At 37.1% G+C, this 18,338-nt stretch overlaps 1 protein-coding gene across 3 annotated transcripts in view; it reads right to left on the bottom strand.

Moving 5' to 3' along the window:
* urb2 (URB2 ribosome biogenesis homolog) overlaps positions 1–18,338 on the bottom strand; it is a 246,717-nt gene that overhangs the window by 154,896 nt on the left and 73,483 nt on the right. The gene's annotated exons all lie outside the window — the stretch shown is intronic.

Below are 18,338 nucleotides of genomic sequence, written 5' to 3'. Positions count from 1 at the left end.
TGCTTGCTTGCTCACTCGCCCAGCGCGTCTCTCTCTCTCTCTCTCTCCTTATCTCGCTTGCTCGCCCAGCGTGTCTCTCCGTTTACAGCGCGTCTCTCTCTCTCTCTCTCTCTCGCCCAGCGCGTCTCTCTGTTTACTACAGCATTGTGACTGTGTGTGTGTGCGCTGTGAAGTGCGAGTCCCCATCTTGCTCCCCAAAACACGAAGCTGAGTCTCAGTACTTTAACACTAGTTTTATTCAGCTTGAAACAGCAACAGCGCTGTTATTTATTGCAGCGGGATCTTTATAATGTTCCTTGTATGACCCATTGACGACAGGCTCTTCTAGCATGTCTGCGATCTTTTTGGATGCGCTTATACGGCGAACTGCTACAGCGCTGGGAGACTGCGATTTGCTTTGGGACGCTCTTCCGCGTGTCTTCCTGTTGGGTGGAATCCCACATGAGTTTAGAAACTCACACCAGCCATGATTCTTTTTAAAGGTAAAGTGCAGGTTAATTTGTATTATGTATTTTACTTTATATTTTGTCTTAATCATTTTTATATGAATAGTTTTGGGTTGTGGAACGAATCATCTGAGTTTCCATTATTTCTTATGGGGAAATTTGCTTTGATATACGAGTGTTTTGGATTGCGAGCATGTTTCTGGAACGAATTATGCTCGCAAACCGAGGTTCCACTGTACTCACGTATAAGTCAGTCTTGAAACCCAAAAAATCGATCATAAAATCAGACCCCAACTTATACGCCTGTTCAAAAATGCAACACCTAATTATTTTTTTTTTTTTGCATCTTCTTGCCTCCACCAATCTCACATCAGTTTCTCAGACGCATTGAATTTTGTTGCAGCAGCGCAGTTACCAATTTCTTTTGCTACTTCAAAGAAGTTTAATTTAAAACTAGCTTCATTTTTTTTCTGATCGAATGCTCCATTGTACATAAGGGATGCTTTTATGATAAAGGTGCATGAAGGTGTAAGATACAAAAAAGTATAAATCAGTGCAAGCATTGCTTCAGAATAGTTTGGGTATTACCGTGTGGTCACATAGGCACAACAGAGAGAGACAGAGGTTATGAGCATGCGCTGATACAGCATTGCCACACCCAGATAGTAAAAAAGGCAGTGTGCTCCGTGGTTACTCTATCAGGTGCATATTAGCATATCATAATCCCTTGTACCAATATTGAGTTTTCCGCATTGAACTTATATGACCAACATTATAAAATATCAGAAATCTATATTAATAAAAGGTAAAGCCTTGACTGACTGACTGACTGACTGACTCACTCACTCATCACTAATTCTCCAACTTCCCGTGTAGGTAGAAGGCTAAAATTTGGCAGGCTCATTCCTTACAGGTTACTTACAAAAGTTAAGCAGGTTTCATTTCGAAATTCTATGCCTAACGGTCATAATTGAATCCTACTTACGTACATATATACATCCATAGCTTGCAGCTCAGTCGCCTTGTGAGGCGGCATGGATCTCCCATCACCATGCCTCCCACATACAGTACAGGCAAAAAGTTTAGACACACCTCCTCATTCAATGTGTTTTCTTTATTTTCATGACCATTTACATTGGTAGATTCTCACTGAAGGCATCAAAACTATGGATGAACACGTGGAGTTATGTACTTAACAAAAAAGGGTGAAATAACTGAAAACATGGTTTTATATTCTAGTTTCTTCAAAATAGCCACCCTTTGCTCTGATTACTGCTTTGCACACTCTTGGCATTCTCTCGATCAGTTTCAACAGGTAGTCACCTGAAATAAAACCAGAGTTTATAACTAGTTTTAATTTCACAAAGACGTTTATCGTGTGGTGATTAGTTATGTGGTGAAAGAAAAAGGAAGGAAGGAAAACGGAACAGGGGTTTTGGTACGTCAGATAGAGACAGCATGCATGCAATAAAGATAGCCCGCTCAGACGAACATGCATTGAATTCTGTGTTTGTGTCTCCGACCAGCAGGTCAGAAACCCAACATCTGCACAATATTTAAGTTAAACCTGTGCGATAGCTATTCATACATCCAGTTTTTTGGAGCCTCGTCACACCTGCCATAAAGTTCTCTACACTGAACATCCACCTGAGGACCCCTTACTGCGAGGGAGCAGCACTACCGCCTAACTACCGTGCATGTGTAATACCTGCTTTAATGCATTTCACCATGAAAATGATATCAAGTATTTATCTTAGCATTTTAAATTTTCAGAAAGCAGGAATATCATAAAGTGAATGGATTCTGTATGGTGATTGCTGTCTTCTCTTAGCGCGGAGGAAGTCAGTTTAAGAAGCGCAGTGATTAACCACTGGGTCGGGGAATGTAACACAAAGCATTTAATGTGCTGCAGTAATTTATGACGGGGTAAATTAAGTAATTGATTAAACATTGATTTTAGGAAGAAGTTTAGTTTACGACATTCTACTTTAATTATGAAGTAAACTATGAGAATAAAGTGGAAATGTCGACTTTAATCTCAACATAAATGGCGAGAATAAAGTGGAAATGTGTTCTCGACATATAGTTTGTTTTTTTCTTCCCAGTATAGCTTAGCTTGAAGCAAGGTCCATATTAATGCAGTTTGCCTAAATGATGGTTCAGTTGGTAAAGATGTCATCACTAAGTTGCACTTGTTTTATTTTAATTTAGTTAATACTGTGTCATGCACCTGGGCTTAAAGTCTTGAAGTAATAGTGCAACTATCAGTAATAATACTATTATTTATTTTATTGTTATTATTTATTAGTTTAAATATTATGCAGTTTAATGATAATAAAGTTGTTTAAAAAGTCACTTTAACGTGTCAGTGGACAGAGATTGTAGAAAGTGTAGTTGGTTTTCAAAAAATATTTACTATTTATTCCTTTTCTAGGACATATTCGGTGCAATACAATTTTTGACAAGCACTTCTGGATATTTTACTAAGTCTAAATGCCTCTTTGTATGGTTGAAAATATGTTGTCAAAATTATAGTTTGTTTTTGCTAAATTTGTTCAATAAAAAGGTTCTATATTTTGACTGCATGTGTCATGCAATGTGATACCTTCTCCATTAGTGCCACGCCTTTGAAAACTATCACTTTATGGGGCAATGCAAAACTGTATTAATACTTGTGTGCACATTAAAATGTTTTTTTTTTTGTACAATGTACAATAGTCTTGACAGTGGAATAGGTTATTCTTAGCCAGTAACTGCAGTGGAAAATGTGGTTAACATCCACTCATGCACGGGGAAAAAAATACCATTGAATACCGTGAAACCTGGATAATTTAGAAAAATACCGTGATGTAGAATTTTGGTCAAACCGCCCACTCCTACTGCCTGCCCATATAAGGCTGTCCGTCGCTCCGGTCTCTTCATTCTCTTCTTTGCTTCGCCACGGTATTTACATCTCCCTGCTGATAACTGCAGCCTTTTTATTTAATCCACAGCTTCTCCGCCGTTTTATTGTTCTTTTATTACGATGCAAAGTTATCAATGAATGTGGTTGTATGTTTAGAACGCTTGACAGAAGCCGAATGTCATTTCAACACAAGTCCTGCAAATACTATAGTAACTGAAACAAACCATGAAACTCAAACCGATTATGACAGCAGCAATCTAAGCAGAATCCAAGAAAACAGTAAAAAGGAGGTGTGTCAGATGTCGTGGTACATTTTCTGATGCAGCTAGACAGAAACAACTTCGTGACTCTGCCGCCAAATACTCGCAGAAAAATCCATAAGTTAATAGACACGCGGTTGCTAAATACTCACAGGCAAATCCACAAGTTCATAGAAACACTGTCGCTAAATACTCACAGAAAAATCTACAAGTTCATAGAGATGCTGTCACTAAATACTCGCCGGCAATTCCACAAATTCATAGACACACTGCCACTAAATGTTCGCAGGCAATTCCACAAGTTAATACTGGGAATGCCTGTTAAACATCTTAGATTCACGAGTAGCGATTTGGGTAGGGAGATGTCTATCGAGGTGATCACCATCGATCAAAGAACTGTCACTTACCGAGTGGTTTCCATGCCCGGAGATGCCACCTGCCTTTTCCATTCTCTGTGTTACAAATTGCACAGCCATATCAGGCTCAATCTTGATATCCGGAGGAACATTGTGTCTAGTGTATTGATTGACTGGGACAGGTTCAAAGTGTGGATTGATGACGGTACAGGAGATAATTATATTGCACAGGGGCACTATAAGCGTAAAATGCTTAAACCCTTCACCTATGCTTCTGCATGTGAGTTGATGGCTGCCGGTGAATTGTTCGGTTGTCGATTTCAAGTGTACCGAAATGACCAAATATTTTACACCTTTGGAGAATCGCCAATGGCTCTTAAACATCTTAAATTCACAGGTGACGATTTGAGTAGTGGTCACTTTGATGTTTATGAATGTTTCAATTCTCAAAAGCTGGATGCGAAGTTATCGATGAAGCCGGTTGTATGCTTACAACGCTTGACAGATGCCGAATGTCACTTTAACACAAGTCCTGCAAATACTAACGTAATTGAAACAAACCATGAAACTCAAACCAATTATGACAGCAGCAATCCAAACTGTGAGAAAACAGTAAAAAGGAGGAGTGACAGATGTCGTGGTACAGGTTGGATTACTGTAATGCGCTCCTCATCGGGATTCCTGGCAAGAGTATTCAGAGACTCCAGTATATTCAGAATTGCGCTGCCAGGATCCTGATGAGGGTGCGAAAGCATGACCATATCACCCCAATCCTGAAAACCCTTCACTGGCTCCCTGTTCCACTCAGAATTGAGTTCAAGGTCGTTCTCCTCACCCATCAGTGCATCTATGGACATGCCCCCCTTTACTTACAGGAACTCCTTACCCCTCATACCTCCTCACGCACTCTCCGTTCTGTACACACTAACACTCTCCAAGTCCCTAAAACCAAGCTTCGCAGTATGGGTGATAGGGCTTTTTCATCTGTGGTGCCGAGACTGTGGAACGCCCTCCCTGATTACCTGAGAGCCCCACAGTCGACTGATGTTTTTAAACGGAATCTAAAAACTTATCTTTTTAGAAAGATTTCTTGTTAAAGTATACATAGATTTTCTTGTTTTATTATTTTTGTTTTTACTCTGTAGCACTTTGAGATTTCTAAAATATGAAGTGCAATATAAATAAAATGTATTATTATTATTGTTACATTTTCTGATGCAGCTAGACGAAAACAACTTTGTGATGCTGCCGCCAAATACTTGCAGAAAAATCCATAAGCTAATAGACACGCTGTCACTAAATACTCACAGGCAAATCCACAAGTTCATAGAGACGCTGTCGCTAAATACCTGCAGGCAATTCCACAAGTTAATACTGGGAATGCCTGTTAAACATCTTACATTCACGAGTAGCGATTTGGGTAGTGAACACTTCGATGAATGAAACCTGTTATCTTTACAACGGTTGACAACCATGGAATGTAACTTGAACACAACACATCCTCCAAATACGAACCTGACTGAAAGAAATAATGATAATCAAATCCTTGATGACTGCAACACTCATAAAAGTGACAAAACAATTACATTGACAATCATGTTACATTATTTTCAAAAATGTTTCCCTTTCTTTTTCATAACTTACTTAACGCACTACTTCTCCGCTGTGAAGCGCGGGTATTTTGCAAGCTATACTATAAAATCAAGTCCCAAATTATCTGTGGGAGAACTTATCCATGAGTATATACGGTACTAGCAAACCAACAACATTTATAATAGGGCTGTGAAAATGTAAACTTTAACACATATTACAATTTACATTTAGTCAGAGTCTATACATTTTTATGAAACCAATTAATTGCTTCCAACACCATACATCTTCATCATTCTAATATAATTTCCCTTTGAAAAAGAACTGGTTTCAAGTAAATTCAAAGGCTGACATTCAGATTGTAAAAGAATGGATGCTTCTTTCAGATAGACAAGACATTTATTTGTCCCCGGGGTAAATTTGGCTTCATACAGTGGTGCTTTACATAAATAAATAGACAAATAAATAATAGAAAACACAAAACACATTTATTTTGAGGCAAAGTAGCACCAATCAGACAACTTGATGAAGGTGCTATACATGATGGCTGGCCTGTTGGTAAGGTACCTGGCTGAATATTCAGTTTTTATATGTCCTATATTATTCATTCAAACAGCAATCATGTTGTAACATGTGCTAGGTGATAAAGGCTACCTGCTCAGATGCTTGCACCCCCAAAACACAGAAAAGAGTGGCTATACGTACAATATTGTGCATTCAATTATGGAGCACACCCAAGTACTCCTTAAATGTAGGTGTCAGTGTCTTTATGCACCAGGGAGGCTGCTCTGCTAGCCAATGATGGTCTGCAGCATATGTAAAAGGTTGATCAGCCTAGTCCATATATGGTTATTTTAACAGTGGCCAACAGGCGTTCGAGGTGTGTTCATGTAAATAGATTTACAAGATGAGTGATTGTGATTTATAGAGGGTAAACTAGGTAGATATGTGCAAACATCAGGATTTATACATTTTTTTTTACACTAGGGGGCTTCGCTCGCCCATCCCCATTTTTGTTTTTCCGGATACACATTTTTTTTGTTTGAATTGTTGCTATTTCATTAGTTTCACTTTTATTTCAGTACTTTTGTAAAAACAATATTTGGAATCTTTCGGGTCCCAATGTGCCAAATCTTTTTAATGAGGTCAGTGAGACGTGTTTAATGACTTTGTACCATAATTTAGGATAGGTTTCTCTGTTTAGAATTTCAGCACAGACGAGACAATCTACATCATCAGCAGTTGATAATTTTTTTTGTAAAGTAACCAATAAATGCATTTGAGGTAAACTCCTTTTTTTGAAATTCTCTTGACTTAAACTTCAAAGCTTTACAATATTCACATACTTCTGACATATCACCTGTGTCCATATATTCGATCTCTATTCGCCTTTTCGTTATTTCTCCGAGTAATAATTTCTCTTTCTTTGTGCTAATGCAATGTTTACCTACTTTGTTTTGACACTGTCGTTTTTTTCTGCTTTCATATTCTGTATCTTGCTCTGCATGTGTTTCTACGAGTCTTCTGAATTCCAGTTTTTATTATCTCTAACCTGCTCGGCATGTGTTTGTCCCCTTGTTTTTTAACCTCTATATAAAGTTTTACTTTGTTTTCTACTCTGTCTTTTATTTCTGTCCTCAGTTTCTCCTGCTTTTGTTTCAATGACACCTGGTCCGTGGTGATTACTTTCCCTTTTTCGAGTAATAATTTCCATTTGTTTGCGCTACTGTGATATTTACTTGCTTTTTTTTATACTTTTTAATTTTCTTACTTTCACATTCTTTAACTTTCTCCACATGTGTATTGTGTCGATCTTTTTTTTTTTTTGAGCCTTTTGAATTCCACTGCTTTCATAATCTCTAACCTGTTCTGCATGTGAATAGCGCCAACGTCTGGATTGGACGTGATTTTTTCTTCCAAATTCCACTTGTTCCAGGCTGATAATTACTTTCCTTATTTTCTGAATTTGCACCTGAATTATTATTTTTCTTTTTTGTCTCTCCAATGCTTTTGAGTCCGTTTTCTCCGCACTGATTTCTTCTTCGCTTAGTCGTCTATGTTTCATTTATAACGTATTGTCCTTATACGCTTTATATGCGCTGTGAGCCCTGGATCTGTGTGTGCTCAATGCCAAAATACGACTGTGTCCCCCCCGTTGTTTTAATTGGAAAAATGGTTCAAGGGGTTCTTTAGAGTAAGTGGGCAAAAATCAGAGAGAAGAGGTCCAATACTTCAGTAAAATTTACTTATTCAATTATAACATATAAATACATATGAATAGTATAATGCAGTAATAATAGATTATAGAAACAAATATATGCTTACCAGTAATATATTTAAAGAAACAAACTTATGCTTACAGTAATATCAAAAGACACAAACTTATGCTTACAGTAATATCAAAAGACCCAGAGCCATCACCCTAGACCAGTAGACTGAGGGAGCCCGCATGTCAGTCTCGTCAGAGGATCAACTCGTGTGCCTGGTCCCAAATACAGGGCGGTGTGCACTTTCCCCACGGTTGAGCTTCCAAAGAAACTGAGGGTGGAACCTTCCCTTATATACTAATTAGGTGTCCTTGCCCAAAAGTGGCCTACGTGGAAGCAGTGTATGCAGAAGTGATCAGTTTCAGCACACACCCTTTCCCACAAGACACCTCTACTTGGCCCTGACTGAGGCAGTGCCTAGTACTAGAAGACACACAATAATATGCTTACATGTGAAAAAAGCCTCTCGAAGTGAAAAACAACTCCTTACATAGCCTTGGCTGTATCTTTAGAACATTCCTGGCTGTTTCCGAAAAACAAATCCTCGCAGCTGGTTTTGCACTGAAGCGACCAACACCCATCTGCACTCTTTATCCCCCCCCCTCCCGTCATAGAGAAAATTACCTTCCATTACACCCGTGCTTTTATTTGTTTGTAAGTAAGGTAAGAATCTCATGTTCTACGTCATCGCGAGACGGTCCTGGGTCAATCTCTTGGCACAAAGTCTCATGTTTAAGGTCCCCGCGAGATGCTCCGTGGCCAATCTGTTTAGTCTCACGGGTCTTTTAAGTGGCTTCCATGATCTTAACGTGAAGATCACATATCGTCTCCTAGTCATTCCCTCCCACAGGATTTTTTTTTATAATAGAGAGATAAGCATTTTCTTGTTTTTCACACTATGCATATTTTCATGCTTGAATCCTCATAAACTCTTGTAAATGAGACCCCTAGTTTTGAACACCAGCCTTTTTGTAATGTTGAATTGGTAGATTGTTATCTTCATTAGTAAAACGTATAGCTACACTGCTTCTCAATATTATAGTTTGAGAAAGTGTTTTCTATCTTACTGTTCCGTTTTTTGATTAATTGAGCAGTTTTTCTAAACATGTCACCTGTTCTCTAAGAGTATCATTCTGCTTCTGATCTAGTCCCAATTCACTCCTAAACCTGTGATCCCTGACTGTTTCATGTAAAGTAGTGCTGCAGAATTAACTGAATTAAAATCTTAATTGTGTTTTGAACCCATGTGATTACTAAAGCGCAAAAGGCTATGATTTTTTTCAAGTACTATATGCATTGTGCCTCAACTGGCTGTGCACTTTGCTAGGGAGTTTTGATTCAATTCTACTAAACATGAAATATGCACATGTGGAACTCACAGTAAGACTGACCAATCAGAAAGCTCTTTAATCAGACACATTACCATTTTTCCATCTAGTGGTTTCTGTGTTTTTGGAGACGGTAGACTAAGCAAAGTTGTTGATTATTCTGCCAATATGTGTACAGCAGAGGAAGGGGAAGTTGACTTGCTACCCAAAAACAATTCACTTAGGTTATTTTTCAGTATTTTAGATTTGACCACACCAACAGTCAGTCAGTCGGAGGTATTGTGCAAAACGTTCAAGGTTAATGTACATTGCATGGAAACACAACTAACTTACATCAGCATCTCAAACAACATGCAGAACTCTAGAATATATGTGTTGTAAAAAAGACAAATGTAAGTAAAAACACTGCAGCTGTTACAGACTCAAATCAAATCTGTGTTTTTATTATATATTAGTAACAAAAATACCACCTTACTATTCAAAATGGTAAAAGTGAGAAGGACCCAGGAATGAACCCACAAGCTCTTGATTATAAGACAGCAGTTCCTACTTTGTCTATTTCATATCGATTAATAGTTGGGCTTCTGTTTTTACACATTGCCACTAACAGGTAAGTTTGAACAATTTCTTTTTCTTTGGTTAAATTCTTGAAAAAAAGCTTACTTGTTTTTTTATACCTTTTGTGAAAGTGTTTATTTGATATCTGGACTTCAGTCTTCACACATTATAAATTTCACATCAACATTTTCTCAATTGTTACTATAACACGAAAAAAGTTTGTTTTATTTATGTGTTCAACATTTCTTGCCTCGCATTTCCTGTCATCCTACATTTACACAGATCGTTGTAGCCACAGAACACACATGAAATGTATTATAACTAATGATATATTATTTATCCTATACAATTCCAGACACTTCACTCTCAGATAAAGTGACTTCAGCTATGAGCATTTGGCATCTGACTTGAATTCAGCTGCCTTTTGTTATGGGGAGGTTGGGTTAAGAGAATGGGATAACAGGCTGCCTGTTGCCAGTGCTGATTGACTCTTTTACAAAACAAAGACACTGATGATGAGGTGCAAGGGAATTTAAGGTGGCTCGGCATTACAAATATTTTCGTAGGTTTCAGAGATTCTAATGTTAACCAACAAGATCAAACAATTGTGACAGTCTGCCCAAGAGGATGCCGCTCAAGTCAAATAATGATAGCAAGAGTCCTGCATTAACAGAAGGCTTTGTTAATGGCTCCGTCTGTGGATTGGAAAAGAAAAAAAAAAAAATCAGACAGCAGGACCCTTCATGACAAGATACAGATGTTCTTGAATCTATAAACAAGGCACTTGGGCAGCTACAGGAGTTCACGGATGCCCTTTCTAGGGAAAAATACATTAGAATATCCATATAAGCATGTTCTACATCTTGTAAACAATTCTGTACATCCTACTGAGGAAGATGACACCAAGTTTAAAAATTGAAGTAAAGCAAACATTCTAAAACTATCTCAATGACAAATATGAGGACACTGAAGACCTGCTGGACATGACTACATTCCTGGATCCAAGAATCTTAAGACAATACATCTGTGCAGAGAAGATCCAAAGCCTAAAAGGACAGAATGACCTCTATGCTGAAAAAACAGCACAAAAGGTAAATGCGGTAAAGTGTAATCATAAAATATTGAATTATATTTTTGTCTAAATATAAATAAACATAATTAATTGCTTGGATGAGTATCTTTAGATGATTTTATAGTGAAGACATTTGCATGCGCTTACTTGTGTTTAATGTATGTTAAACTGTGTGTACTGCAAACCTGTAGTTCATTTATATGTTTTTAGGTTATCAAAAACTGTCTGGATTTCATCGCACAACAATGAGGGGGACACAAAACACTGATCTAAAAAATTCCATCTCGAGGATTAAGATGCTGGCAAATTTTCTCAAGATTAGCACATACTCAACTCTGGGCATAGGTAAAAATACCAATATTCTGATTCATCATTATTTTTCATTATTATATGAATTTTTTTTTTTTTATTTGTTTTTGGCATCCAATACACTAGATGTCGCTACTGCATCTGTTAAGTCTTTGAACAGAAAAAGCACTTTACTACCTCACATAAAATAGTGTGTCCTCTTCAACACAACACTTAAATCATCTGTGTGGACTTAATATGTATTCAAACACTGCTTTGTTGTGCAACTCTGAAGTATTTTAATAACATAAAAGATTTGAGAAATCATTTACCCCATCACCACCCAGAAACATTATCACAGTTGACATCCAAATGAGTAGAACCTCATCCAAATGAGTGTAGAACAATCTACACTTGAGATGGTGTTTAGCTCCAATCTTCCACTTAATAAACCTTGCGCCCAAACAAAAAAAAAAACTTCTATATATTCTGTTATCTGTAAAGAGATGAGACTATACCATTATCGAAAACGAGTGTTGCCGACAAATAACACAGGTTTCGGAACCATAGTACACTATACCAACCAAATGAATGAAGTTATTTTACCTAGGTTCTATGAAGATCTTAAGCAAAGCATTGGCATGTCTGTCTCTCAGTCCAGCAGAAGTAAACGTAACTTGCAACAGCTGCATATCCAGGTCAGCAGATTCCTTTGTGACAATCATGCCATTACATTAAAAATGGCTGGGCAACTGCAGTGGTTGTGATGCAGAGAATAGCGCTGCTTACCAGTCACACTGAGAGCAACCTCATTGCTTTGCTGACAGTGTGGTATTGAATGAATGGAACATAACAGACAAAGAACCAGTCATCATGACTGATAAATCATCGAATATGACCCATGCGGTACAGCTTATGGAGCTACTTCATGTTGGCTGCTTTGCTCACACACTAAATTTTGTATTACTTTCTGCTCTGAAAATTCCAATCATCACCCACTTTACCCAACTTTCAAGTGGGGCATGCTGCAAGCTTTATCCACCATAGCAGTACAGCTAGCCATTTGTTTAAGGAGAAGCAATGCTTATTGGACTTGCCAACACACAAATTTGTGACTGATGTGCTCATGTTATGGAACAGTGTATTGGAGATGCTAGAAAGATTTTTGGAACAACAGCCGGCCATCTTAGCAGCTCTGCATTAACCAGAAGTGTGCAGGAATGAAAATGACCTCTACACTCTTACAGAAGCTTACATAATGGCTGCAGATATTGATTGCTAATTTTTTAGGCAATCTTATTAAGACTAGTGATATTAAAAAACTGAATGTGTGTGTTATGTTGAGGCGACATTTTTATTTGTTCATTTACGATGCACAGCATTTAAGGACACACTATATAAAGCATCTGCTCTAAAGTCACGCTTTAAAACACCTCCTTATGTACAGCAGCAACCAGCTCTCCATCTGAGAGCATTTAGCATGGAGAAAAATGTCATTACAGCACACTGCTCATGTCTAAATTAAACAAAGTTGACATGCTAGTTTTTCTGGCTAAAAATTCAGAGCCACTGTTGGCCATTTTTCAGATTGAAGAAAAAAAAATTGTGGTGCATGGGAGTATTGTTGAAAACTTGCAGTAAATAATGACATTTGTTTAATAATGATTATTAAACTTGAATGATATATTTTGACTCCTTGTTAAAATACAGAAAAGGTTCTCTAAATACCTGTATTTGTCATATACTAATTATGTTTGGACCAAAACTGAGCTTTAAAAAGTAACCTTTATTTTGAAGAGTAATACTATTTTGGATAATTCATTCATGTATTTATTTATAGTCACTTAGAAAATACATAATAAAAAGTTATTTGGTCCTTAGGTCCTGGGTGTTTTAATAATTCACATTTGTTTGTTTGTTTGAAAGCATTGAAAAAATACTGGCAAATATCACCCCTTTTAGTTTTATCCTGCCTGGTATTCATTGAACAGTGGATTCTACTTGCAGTACTCGAGTTGCGTTTAGTGCAACAAACTTGTCACTCATGAGTCCACCGACTCTACTTCGCACCAGTGGCATTTTTACTTATTATTTTAACTAACTACATCCTACACATCTGGCGATTTTCGTCAAATGTGTTCTCTGTATTGTTTGTTAACTTATTAGTTTCATTGTAAACACTCCACCTTGTTTAACAGAATTTAAGTTACTTTGAAAATGTCTGCTAATTAAAAAATTACAATGAGGAACACATTTTCCTTCTTAATAACAAATACGATTCCTGCAGTCTCACACTGAAATTACCCTGTCCAAGTACAATGCATTTCAGACATGATTTCTGCCGGGTTTTTTTTTTTTCGGCATATGATAATGTGATGCTGTAGCATCTTTATTATCCAGCTTTTACTCATTTTTTTCTCATGTTTTAATGTGCCCTCCAAAAAATCATCTACTTGCAGTTTTCTCTCTACTTTACTGTGACACCCAAACATTATTGTTTTGGCAGTTACACACTTCATGTCTTAATAATATCAAGATGGAAGCGATGTGCAGTGTGGCACAATAGTGCAGCGCATCAGGGAAGCTGGAGTAAGACATTCTGGAATCCGAAAGCTGGTATCAATACCAAAGACAATTTTCTAGTACCAATCCAGCACTAATTCAGATGGAAGCATGAGTATGACTTGTGAAGGACGAGCATCCTAACAAGTATGGACTACTGCCTCACCTCTGGCTTCCTGCAAATCTTTAGTGAACTAAGTAACACTAGAAATAGACAGACATTTCGGAAAGCAGCCAAAATGAAACAGCTCCAAAGGAAATCTATTATAACATTTGCACTAAAAGTAATTTTTAGGAAGAAGGTTTAATTGTGCAGGCAATTAATAATTTACATGGTGAAATTAACAAACAAGGTACTAAATAAATATTTTGCATGAAAATTCTAATAAATTCCTAACCTATAAAGAGACTGTGTTAATTAAAATATTAAGTTTAATTTACCTTTCTGAATTTGTCTTAACTGTTTGCAGTTCTTCTGGCTTACTAATAACTTGAAGATTTGAATATCAGAATGTAAATGTTAAAGTGTACTTCAGTTCAGATACCTTTATTAAATCAACCTGCATAAGACGGATTGGAAATCTAAGTAATCAATGTAGACCTCACATTTTTTTATTTTTTACATGGGCTGTCCATTTGGTCTAGCATAATAGTACACACCTGATCCCATTTGCCTAAGGCACCAGTTTTGTCTTTGGATAGTCACCCATTTATGCAGCTTCCTCCCGGTGTTACTTATCAAACTGACTAATTTTATAGTTAAAGTGTTTTGCTTTGAAAATGAGGTATTGGTCTCAACTGCATTGGCCTCATTCAACGAATCTAGCCTAGTTGTGTCAGGTTTCCTAAGTTACATATTGATTTAGCATTATTTACACTCATCCATTTTCTACCACATACAGTTATCAGCCATTAGTATTACAGCTATAAACTCCATTCAAGTGGCATGAGCGAATTCAAGAAAGTCACTACCATGCTGCTGTTGCCGGTGTATAACGTTGAATAGAAGAATGGGATGACAAGACAAATTTTCTTATTTCTTCACCCTTATTTGGTATTTTCCATTATTTGATTTTTGACCCTTCTACATGTTTTGACTACTTTTAAACTTTCATTCCTGACCCCAGTAATCAGATAGGCAGGGACACACAAACAGACATTTTAAGTTTTTGAGGGTGGCTCAGTTTTAGGTTTTTTTTTTACCCAATACATTAAATTGCCAAGAATTTCACAATTATTCTGTTATTCTGTTTTTTTTATTCTATTGCTAGAATAAAAAAAAATCCAACCATCCATTCATCAGCCAACCCGCTATAACCTAAAAACAAAGTAATTGAAAACCTTTTAAATACATTATCTGTTTTTATATAATGTTTCCAGATCACAATTCTTTTATATATATTACTGTCTTATATTATTTTAAACTGACTTATACGTTTATTAAATTTGCCTCCACATTTTTATCTACAGCTTGGTGGCACAAATCTTGCAATAAAATTTAAAACTGTAGGTTTATCAATTCATCTTCTAAACTACTAATCTAGATTTAAATTTAACATACCAGACATACTGTTCTTAAGAACACTGATAAATAAAAAATGAATTTTATTTTCAAGCTTTCAGAAAAAAAAACTTTTATTTCTTTTTACCATTTTTCCTGTGTTATTATTTGAAAAATATTCTCTACGTTTTTTTCAGTTAAGGACAACAGAATTTTGAGGTAGTTAATTGGCTCATATAAGTAAGGATTTCAAGTAAGGATGAACAAATGTGTTTAAAAACATAATTTCACCCAGTAAATAAAAACTGGCGAGTTACTGCCTAATTTTTTGTAAGCTATCGTAATTACCTTTTTGATTCTACTCATTTCAGAATCAGCATGGCTATATCTGAACTTTCTACTTAAATATGACACCTCAATAACACTTCTAAGCTAATCATCCACAAAATTATTGTAGATTTATATAGAACAAAACTGGCACTGGCCATTTTCCTGCACTTTTAGTGGCACACAAGGACTATTAACACAGCAAACTTAGCAAAGATGCAAAAAGTCATTTGTACCTCCACCACAGTGAATGACTGAACTGCAGCTCTACCAATACTTTGGTCAGCTCTGTACTTCCTGTAATATCAAGAGTTGAGTTGACACCTCTGCAGAGACTTCTTTGGACAAAAAGGTGCCTAAATCTTGCAATCACAAACTGAATACTGACTGGATGTGATGGACAAAATAAGGCAGCTATAAGGAGGAATTGGATCTGTTACTGGAAGTAACACTGATCCAGTCACCAGAGGTGATTGCTAACAGATTACTTTAAGATGGGGAATTCATCAATATACTATTGTTCTAAAAATAGTAACTTTGCTTCCTGTGAAGTAGAAGAGGGTATAGGAAAGAATAGGAAAGAATAAAATAAAAATAAAATAAAAAAATAGCGAGGTGAGGAAGGCAGTGTCACACCACACAACGAACAAAGAACCAGGTAGCAAAATCAAAAAGCGTAGTCCAACACATGCACGGTCCTACACTTGAATCCAGATCAACAACACACAACTCCACACAACATTGGACATTATCGTTAAAACCTTGGTACTGTAAAACTGTTCATCTGTGCCAAGATAAATTCTAAAGTATCCCGTAAATACCTGCCCTCTCCTGTGTTAAATGTTCGTTTGTCTCATCTGTCTTCTGTGTTCATATTATATATATATATATATATACATACACATATACATACACACACACACACATATACACAGTGGTGTGAAAAACAATTTGCCCCCTTCCTGATTTCTTATTCTTTTGCATGTTTGTCACACAAAACGTTTCTGATCATCAAACACATTTAACCATTAGTCAAATATAACACAAGTAAACACAAAATGCAGTTTTAAATGATGGTTTTATTATTTAGGGAGAAAAAAATCCAAACCTACATGGCCCTGTGTGAAAAAGTAATTGCCCCTGAACCTAATAACTGGTTGGGCCACCCTTAGCAGCAATAACTGCAATCAAGCGTTTGCGATAACTTGCAATGAGTCTTTTACAGCGCTCTGGAGGAATTTTGGCCCACTCATCTTTGCAGAATTGTTGTAATTCAGCTTTATTTGAGGGTTTTCTAGCATGAACCGCCTTTTTAAGGTCATGCCATAGCATCTCAATTGGATTCAGGTCAGGACTTTGACTAGGCCACTCCAAAGTCTTCATTTTGTTTTTCTTCAGCCATTCACAGGTGGATTTGCTGGTGTGTTTTGGGTCATTGTCCTGTTGCAGCACCCAAGATCGCTTCAGCTTGAGTTGACGAACAGATGGCCAGACATTCTCCTTCAGGATTTTTTGGTAGACAGTAGAATTCATGGTTCCATCTATCACAGCAAGCCTTCCAGGTCCTGAAGCAGCAAAACAACCCCAGACCATAACACTACCACCACCATATTTTACTGTTGGTATGATGTTCTTTTTCTGAAATGCTGTGTTCCTTTTACGCCAGATGTAATGGGACATTTGCCTTCCAAAAAGTTTAACTTTTGTCTCATCGGTCCACAAGGTATTTTCCCAAAAGTCTTGGCAATCATCGAGATGTTTCTTAGCAAAATTGAGACGAGCCCTAATGTTCTTTTTGCTTAACAGTGGTTTGCGTCTTGGAAATCTGCCATGCAGGCCGTTTTTGCCCAGTCTCTTTCTTATGGTGGAGTCGTGAACACTGACCTTAATTGAGGCAAGTGAGGCCTGCAGTTCTTTAGACGTTGTCCTGGGGTCTTTTGTGACCTCTTGCATGAGTCGTCTCTGCGCTCTTGGGGTAATTTTGGTCGGCCGGCCACTCCTGGGAAGGTTCACCACTGTTCCATGTTTTTGCCATTTGTGGATAATGGCTCTCACTGTGGTTCGCTGGAGTCCCAAACCTTTAGAAATGGCTTTATAACCTTTACCAGACTGATAGATCTCAATTACTTCTGTTCTCATTTGTTTCTGAATTTCTTTGGATCTTGGCATGATGTCTAGCTTTTGGTCTACTTCTCTGTGTCAGGCAGCTCCTATTTAAGTGATTTCTTGATTGAAACAGGTGTGGCAGTAATCAGGCCTGGGGGTGGCTACGAAATTGAACTCAGGTGTGATACACCACAGTTAGGTTATTTTTTAACAAGGGGGCAATTACTTTTTCACACAGGGCCATGTAGGTTTGGATTATTTTTCTCCATAAATAATACAAACCATCATTTAAAAACTGCATTTTGTGTTTACTTGTGTTATATTTGACTAATGGTTAAATGTGTTTGATGATCAGAAACATTTTGTGTGACAAACATGCAAAAGAATAAGAAACCCAATAAAAGTTGTCATTTTGCTTCACTTCTCATTGCAACAGATATATTACACACACAACCCCATTTTTAATCGTTTAACTCATTCCTGGACGACTTGTATGTGCCGTTTCATTAGGATGTAGATGTTTCCTTCCGTTACCGCAGATACAGACCATGTGATCGCATTTTAACATTTCCACTTTAATCAGGAACTAAACTACGAGCTTAAAGTTGAAATTTCTACTTTTGTACCGAAATAGACGTTTTTCTTGTCCGTTGCCTTAATACGCTTCCGTAAATTATAGACAAAGGTTTGATAAAGCCTCGTCATTAAAAGGTACCTTCTAGAAGTCAGTTCAAAAATGTTTTTCTTTTAACCTTGTGTAATTGAGCTACAG

Source organism: Polypterus senegalus, chromosome 3 (assembly GCF_016835505.1).
Source record: "Polypterus senegalus isolate Bchr_013 chromosome 3, ASM1683550v1, whole genome shotgun sequence".
NCBI lineage: Eukaryota > Metazoa > Chordata > Cladistia > Polypteriformes > Polypteridae > Polypterus > Polypterus senegalus.
The sequence above is the reverse complement of the archived record's forward strand: the minus strand, read 5'-3'. Positions and strand labels throughout refer to the sequence as shown.